Raw genomic sequence first — 8,289 nt, 5'->3', positions numbered from 1 at the left:
CCTTCTTTGGTTGAACATCTTCTAGCCTCCTCCCGGTTTAACTGCATCTCCTCCTCGCCCTCACGGCGCTCTTTGGCCATGATCACCCCGCCACGGCTTGACCGCTCGTCTGCACTATTTCACGGTGATCTGCGTTATGACAATTGCAGCAACAATTCCACCAACAATCAGCAGAAGAATTACACCAACAGCAACCTTCTTTATAGTGTCCATCTGTTTGGTAAACAAAAGAGCACAAATTACTGGGGAGAAATATATAACATAATGAACAAGTAAATAAAGTAGAAACTGGAAAAACCATCGTAATTACAGATTCATAATTGTATTGAACCATGAATGAAATTACATTTCTCTCACTGCATACAACAAGAATACTATAAAATAATGCAATTATTGTTTCCAACACATCCAAAACATACACATGAGTTTCCTCACTGTTCCTATACGTACTGTAAATTAAACTTTAACCTTAATTTTTAATTCAATGACAAAACCGAAATCATTCGACAAGCATGAAGCATTCAATTCACTTACCTTTATTTGTAGCTTGCTGCAAAGATGGACGACGGATATCCTGACCTCCTAGTGTGTTATTTTCACTTACTACAGATGAACTACCAAAATGGAAACCGCGACTGATATTCCAAATTTGTTTTTCTGAATCAAAACAATCTTTAGGATGAAAATAATCTCAGTCGCAGTGCAGATTATAAAAAAATGAGCAGCTTACAGTAAATTGCAGTTTTATATAGGTGTGTATAATATGTTTTCTCATAGAATCTCCCACAGTCCATGTCGGTGAAGATACATTTTAATAATTCATGAGGCATGTGATATCCATCGGCAAATAGCAGCCCGCAAAAATATCACCCATTATTATAATGAGAGGAAATTATTCACAGGATTTATGCAGGGTGCTGCCACGCGACAAGGAAGCTCGCTCGCGTGCCAGGCATTAGATTAGTACTGGTAAGTGCTAGTGTGCTTGGCCGTACTATTTACTGGTAGGTGAGATTATCTGTATTTTGAGGGACTCAATGTCACACGGTGCGTCGTGATTCTTTTAAAAGACACTTTGTAAATAATATGCAATACCGTGGTCCATTTGTGTTGTTTTACCCCCCCCCCAAAAAAACAAAAAAAAACAAAAAAAAAAACGAACAAACAAACATCAAAGCAAGTACCGTTTATAGGATCTCCCCAGATCACCAAGAAAACACCCCTTCACTATCAATGGAATAACCTCGCTGAAGGACGACAGCATCGCTATTTTTAGTAATCAATTGGGGATGCGGGGACACGGGGAATTTTATCAGAGTTTCAGTTTTCGCAATACCACAACTAAAACAAAATACGTAGCAGAACATTTTATGCCTGAGTGTAGACTGAGTAACCAGTTTGAGTGGTATTGTGGTCTCGATCTAGCAAGTTATAAACAACTTCAAAGATCCTAACTTCAAAATCAATTAATTTTAATTACTGTAGTAATTAACGGTACTTATAATCATGTTCTTGAAAGGTTATTTATAGCCTCCTTGTCCGTCCGTTTTGAAAGTGATTATAAAACAAAAAATTTATGGCCTATGCAAAAACAAAAACAAAAAACAACATGTAAAACAAAGAAATCAAGAACCCATAATAACTTTATCAAAAGGCCCGTATCCTGTTTTTTGTTGTTGTTGTTGTTGTTTGTTGTTTTTTTGCGTTAGGGAGCATTAATGCGCATGATTTGCGTACGCGCTCGGAGCCGGCTTCAGACGAGAGGGTGGGGCCGAATCTACAGCCGAAGCCGTGGTTTCGAAAAAGGGGCCCATGGCTGCATGCGGCTCTAGCTTCTCACAATAGCAACAGCGCCCTCTTCCGTGAACTTCCATGGACTTTAAACAATAAACATGATAAAGTCTAACCCCTGATCCAAAATCGCCCTAATTGAGCAAACCTGTAGTACCTTTTGGAGCTACATGGGCAATACTCGCTAACCAAAGAGTTTAATACAAAGTTCCACTACAAGGACTTTTTAATTCTCATTAATTATTTTTTATTTGATCATGGGGCGGCGTCACTTTTTGTTTACTATCCTGCCGCAGTTGGAAACTTGAAACGTATTGTTCCCTTTCTTCCGTTTTAAAAGAGCCAGCGTAACAAGAAAACTAAATTTATGGTCCTTCCTTTTCGTTTTCAAAGATTTGAGCCAATATTAATGGATTCTGGACCGTTTTCAAAAATGTTTACATCTTTTCTTGCAGTTGTCAGATTGGAGCGCGCATTACATGGGGGTGTGGCAGGAAAGTGACAATATTGGTTATTTTGATCTAGCGCCCTCTAGTGTCACTCACTCCTAAAATGACGTCACATATGGGTTGCAAAAAAAGTCACTTCATTCGCTCACTGCCAGAGAGGTGGTGAATTTTCTTCATCTTGATTCAGAATTTGCCGTAAAATCAGGTAATGCAATGAAAGTATTCTTATTTGGGTAAGAACTTATTATATTATGAACTCAAATCTGACGTGTACTTTACTCTGTTTTGGACCTGAATGTTGTGTTTTCCCCGTGACAAATCATGAAATTTTGCACGGCTTCAGAATCAGAATTTAGAGTCCAATTTCGCCAGTGTATTTATTACATTGACAATGCGTTATGATTGTCATTCACACGAAATTAATTTAATATTTGATGCTTAGCTTGGAAAAGTTTCCGTATGGCGCCACCACTTTTTCATTCGAGATAAAATAATATAGGAACTTATTTACCTGATTGATATATCCCTTTTGTAAAAATGAGTGAAAAAGTGGTGGCGCCATACGGAAAGTTATCCCATGTATGATGTAGCCACAGTCATGACACTACTGCGGTGTAATCAATACCAAGTAACTGGGGCTCTGTCTCAGTCAGTGTCTGTATGTTTGTACTCATTTTTAGTAAAATTGTATCCCTTGTGTCCAAGTCTAATCCACAAATAAAGGAGCAAAAAATGTTGGTAATTGTTAAAGACCAGTCTTCTCAGTGCCTTTAAATTAATTCACACCATCGCCAGACTAAACTGTGATAAAACTATTTAGCTTCAGAATACTTCTAGAAACTAAGGTTCCCCTGCTAGTTTCTAGAAGTAATTAGAGGGCCTTATTAGGCCTTATTATTGTTGGTGACGAGGTATATTAGTCTGACCATTGCATGCAGGAGAGAACCATGTTCAAATCTGACCTCCGTGGTCTATTTATAGACCATTGAGGTCAAATTTGAATAACAGTTTTGTGAGGTAATAACAGTTCCGTGAGGTAAAAACAGAATAAGCAAGCATCCATATAGGTAATTTATTCATAACAAAAATCGTTGGTTTGAATCCTGCCCGGGTGATTTGCCTGTGGATTTATTTTCTCAGAACTTGGGAAAGTACTGATGAAATAGTGAACAAGTGTGAGAGAAAGACTAGGGCCCATTGTCAGCTATTGGGGGATTTTGCCTGGTACCCAGGATGTATTGCATGCATAGGTAACCATGGAACCTTAAAATACTACTTGCTTAAGTTTTTGAGAAATGGGTCAATCAAGTCACAAAAATAATTTTCATCTCAGTGAGATGAAATTTGTTTTAGCATGAAAAATGTATTAACCAATTATAGTATAGGCCCTAATACAGAGACAAACATTATTTTCGTGACATTGTTTCATGGATTAAAAAAAAAAAAATACAGCACTTCAGCAAGTAATATTTAAAGGGAAGCTTTTACTATCATTAATATCTTCAAACTGTGTAAATTCAGTGTAAATCTGGCGACATTGGTTTTTGTATTACAAAAAGTACCCAAACCAAAATTCTCTCCAAAGTAGCTCGGCTGGCTAGTTCGTTGAGCAAAATACTGCGGCCTTTTTACAGCATTTTGTCATGTTTTTAATCCTATTGATTGAGAATCTCTCATGTTGAATCAATGCTAACAAAAGTTTCATCATTTATGTAAACAAAGTATGTCCAGAGTCCAAAGGGTCTATTGACTAAGTGACCTTAAAGTGTCCATCTAAAGTGACCTTTGACCCAGGATGACCTTCTGGCAAGATGGCTGAGCATTGATGAATGTACTGGTGTGAAGGTCTCTCTATTGTCATTTTGATTCAATGACATGTTCACATGGACATTGTTGTCAATTGGTACCGGGTTGTACAGTGTGGTTTGACAAACAAACTATGTATACAATATGTACAACCTTCCAGAGCATTAGGCTTGCTATAAACTATGTGATAACTTTGGACAATTTGGAGTAAACAACCAATTTATATTCTACTTTTCATATTTTGTATTTCCATAGGCCTAGTAATTTTGTTTTAAAATGCAAGGTCAATGTATTTGTTACACTTGGTGTCATAAAACTGTAGGCCCAATCACTGAGCAGGCATTCTAATCTTAAAGGCCCGGTCACACAGGCCTCGATAACGAGAACGAAAATGAGAACGTCAAAAATTCACGCCCTCGATTGGTTGAATATGCGTGGGGGTATTCTGTGTGGAGCAGTTCAACCAATACAAGTTCCCTTATAAGTTCTCTTTGCGTCGTTATCATCTTCGTTATCCCTGCAGTGTGACTCGTTCTTAAGTCTTACAAATGTGGTGGAGAATGACATAGGAGAGGAGGATAGTTGAGGATTGGGGTCACCTGGGCCCAATTTTATAATGTCTGTCAGCAAAGAAGTGTGCTAAGCACAAACAATTTGCTGAGCGGGAAACTGGGTACCAGCTAAAATTAAGTTATGCTTATTGTTGAAACTGGTGCCCCACTTAATTTTTGCTTAGTTTTTGCAGAGTTTTCTGCTAAACAGCTTTATGACATTGGGCCCTGTTAGCAAAAAGGCCTTTTGAGAGAAATCTTTTAAAATGACAAAATGCAAATTACAGATTGCTTTTCCCTGCTGTCCTGTGTATTTCATGCATTGCAGTATTTAATCAACTAACCCATTTTGCCCCAATTATGAATGATGAAGCAGAGCTGCCACGGCCAATTTGCAACCCTTTCTGTCGCTCATGAAAAATGGCCTCTGGTTTTCTGTCAAATTCACTGAGTTGAGTGAATCTGAGACCTAATCCAACTATGCACCAACCAAGTCTATTATTATCTGGTTTGAGTGCATTTTTTACAGCAAGTCCCCTGCTAATTAGCCAGTTCCAGATGCGCAGATGAATTATAAATAGCTTTGATGCATTATCGCTGTCAAAAAATCATCGTTGCTCATGTTTATTTGTAAACGACATCTGCTATGATGTTGGCTCATTACGGCCACAACAGTAAATTTTTCAGAGAGATGCTTCAGCAGTACAGAACTGCCAACTCGCCCTGATTTTGCAGAAAGTTTCCTGAAAATAAACTGATCTTTCCATGTTCTGATGAACAAATTTAGAAAAACCTCCCTAATTACTGTATGCAAAATTTTTTGATATTATGTTGAATGTAAAATATTTTCTAAATACGTACACTGTATCTCTCTGATTGTTGAACACAACCATCCTGGTTACAAGATGTCAATTTTGACAGCGCTGGCAGATTTTAACTCTGCTAAGTAAATATAATCTCTGCATAGCAAAACCAGGTTACTAGCTGAAATATCATGCCTTGTGACTTGTTCCCTTCTAATTAAGCTTAGCATTATTCCCTGCGAGGGTATGTGAAATTTGCTTTTGAGGTACACACAGTAGAGTATAGTCTTTTTGCCGTGACGTCAGTGCTCAAGCTCAAAGTATGAATGTTTTCTTGATTCTGAACCGACCAATATTTTCAAAGTCAGAGCTAGGCCCATTTGTCCTTAATACATAATAAAAAATGTCTTACAACTTAACTTGGTACTTCTAGGGTTCATGAATGATGAATTATTATCAAAATATTAGACTTGTTTTCTTCAAAAATTATTGGAGGCCTAACAAACTCTAAATACTTTTTTATTAAAGTAAGTCAACAGTCGGCATTTTAAAAACGTTTCACAACTTTACTTTTATACTAGGGCTCATGTAGTCTGGCCCAATTTGGTTAAACTTAGTCTTCAAGTGCTGTTATACACTGGTAACAAGACCAAGATGGTGGCAGCTTGGGTGCAGTGCCCAATTTCATGGCTCTGCCTACTGCCGTATTCTGCGCTTATGATCATCATTCGATGCTTACCTGCAATCGCCAAATTTTTGCGCTAGCTGTGTAAGCGTAGAATGCCTAGTAACGTGGAGTATGCACGTGCACAAGCCAAAATTCTCTGCTAACCTGTGAAATAAGCTTGACGTGAGCACAGAGTCCATTTCACCAAACTCTTCCTATCTTAGGAAATAATCTTAGGACTTAGGATGAGTTCAGTTCCGTATCCAAAGACGTAGGACACATTGAACCCATCCTAAGTTAGGACGGGTTACTCGTCCTAACTCAAGATAGGATTAATCCTAGGGTTTCCAGAAATCGGCTGCTGCTTCCGTAAGCGGCAATTCTTTGCTTACGGGAAGCAGAGTTTGAAGTTGGGCCCTGATAGCTCTTGTAAACAACAAACTTATTCAGGGGAAGGGTGGGGGTGTCGGATATAAGGTCTCTGACTGAGACAGGTGAGACTGTGCCATGTATTAAGATCAAGTGTTGTCCCTGGCATGGAATGTGATCTATCGGTTAACCTTAACAAATTTCCTCCCATTCGTTGAGCTCTGTGACATTTCAGTTTCTCAGATTTAAAATTGATTTTGTATTTCAGCCTAGGCGGTGTCCCCCCATTAAATCCATCAAAACATATGTGTGGGTTTTCAATTTCTTTATAAATAGACATTTGTACATGTCAGTACGCCTACTTGTTTTCCTCAACGCTATTCAGTTCAGTTAGTTTTTTAGTTTAACTGTTTGGTGCACAGATTAATAATTAAAAAAAAGCAAAACTAGCTACCGGGCAATTTCAAGAGTCTAGTTGGTAAGACACTGCTCTAGATTTGCAAGGGTCATGGATTTGAATCCCACCCGAGTAATATGCCTACTGTGATAATTTTTCACTGGACTCGGGGGAAGTACTGAGTATACAATGCTAATACACATCGGTGTATGGGTCAAAACCAAAATCAATAAAAGTTCAACCGTGTTTTTCTCAAAAGTTTTCAACAGCACCCTCTGTTGAACATCACACCAAATAAAAGCCTTACAATGGCTCCAAACAACCGAATAAGAGCAGTATAGGGTTGTAGTTTTTAAATTTAATGACTGCTTATAAAAATCCATTTTGTACCCGAAGGCCGGGTTAATGTAACCCTATCAGTGTTCTCTCAGGATTTTGGGAAACTGAGAGGGGAACTCTGGACCCAAATTTGTGAAATTTGGCCAAAGCACCCTGTATCCAAACAAGGTCTTTTGAATGTTTTCTACTTTGTGTTTATCTTTGGTTTCAAAAGCCCCACTGTGTGCACTCTGTGCATTCTATATATTTTTTTATTGCTGTGAATTTGATCTGAAGTGACCCCCACCCCTTTTTATCTCTTTATTTATTTTTTCATAATGGCAATTCATGCATCAGCTTGATCCATGTCACTAGTGCATAGGAAGAATCCAACCCATACCATACATAAGCAGCTAAGTAAAGTAATAGACTTGTGGACAAGTCGTTAATGATCTGCCGCAGTGAGATATTCGAGTTGTGGCGGTGCTCTCGCGCACAAACTGCTGAATGCTGACTTCTACTCCCCAAAGTGGACCCTTATTTGTGAGAGCAATAGTATCGCGAGGCCAGCAGTCTCGCGAGAATACCGCAGGAATCGCAGGGAGATTCGGAATAGAGTCGGAACGCAATCACCGCGACAGACATTTAACGACTTGTCCACAAGTCTACTGAAGTAGTTGCTGCAATTTCCCCCAATTCTCTGAAAGTAACAAAGTTATTTGATTCAATGTTATTCCCTTACCATTCAAATGTGAATTGTTTGTTTTACATGGAGCAAGCCTCCACTGTTTAAAAGGGCAGGGGCACCACAACATTTTTTACTTGGTGAAGGGCACCTCTTGTTTTAGGAAATTGCACATTTTTATTGCCACATTCAAAGGGAACCAATCAAACGACCTCAGTTGCCTCTGTGAATAATCAGGCATGTGTACAAGTACATAGGCCTTGCTTCAATCGCACATTTAATTATGTGTAAGCTGACTGTCTCTAACCATGTACTAGAAGACCTCGAATTGGGAAGGTCAAATTAATTGAGGGAAAGATTTATAACCCTAATACATTGCACCAACCAGGCAGTTAATAACTTCGTACATACTGCAGCTAGTTGCTTCACGATCTACATAATTCATTACGATTT

At 38.5% G+C, this 8,289-nt stretch overlaps 1 protein-coding gene across 3 annotated transcripts in view; it reads left to right on the top strand.

The window, feature by feature from the left end:
• Positions 1-2,396: 2,396 nt before the first annotated feature.
• LOC117299869 (E3 ubiquitin-protein ligase HECW2-like) overlaps positions 2,397-8,289 on the top strand; it is a 49,836-nt gene continuing 43,943 nt past the window's right edge. For all 3 annotated transcript variants that reach the window (XM_033783449.1, XM_033783451.1, XM_033783448.1), the window contains exon 1: positions 2,397-2,445. The gene's annotated coding sequence lies outside the window, so the exon portion shown is untranslated. The remainder of the gene's footprint in view (positions 2,446-8,289) is intronic.

The sequence above is a fragment of the Asterias rubens genome, chromosome 15, assembly GCF_902459465.1.
Source record: "Asterias rubens chromosome 15, eAstRub1.3, whole genome shotgun sequence".
NCBI classification, from domain to species: domain Eukaryota; kingdom Metazoa; phylum Echinodermata; class Asteroidea; order Forcipulatida; family Asteriidae; genus Asterias; species Asterias rubens.
The sequence above is the reverse complement of the archived record's forward strand: the minus strand, read 5'-3'. Positions and strand labels throughout refer to the sequence as shown.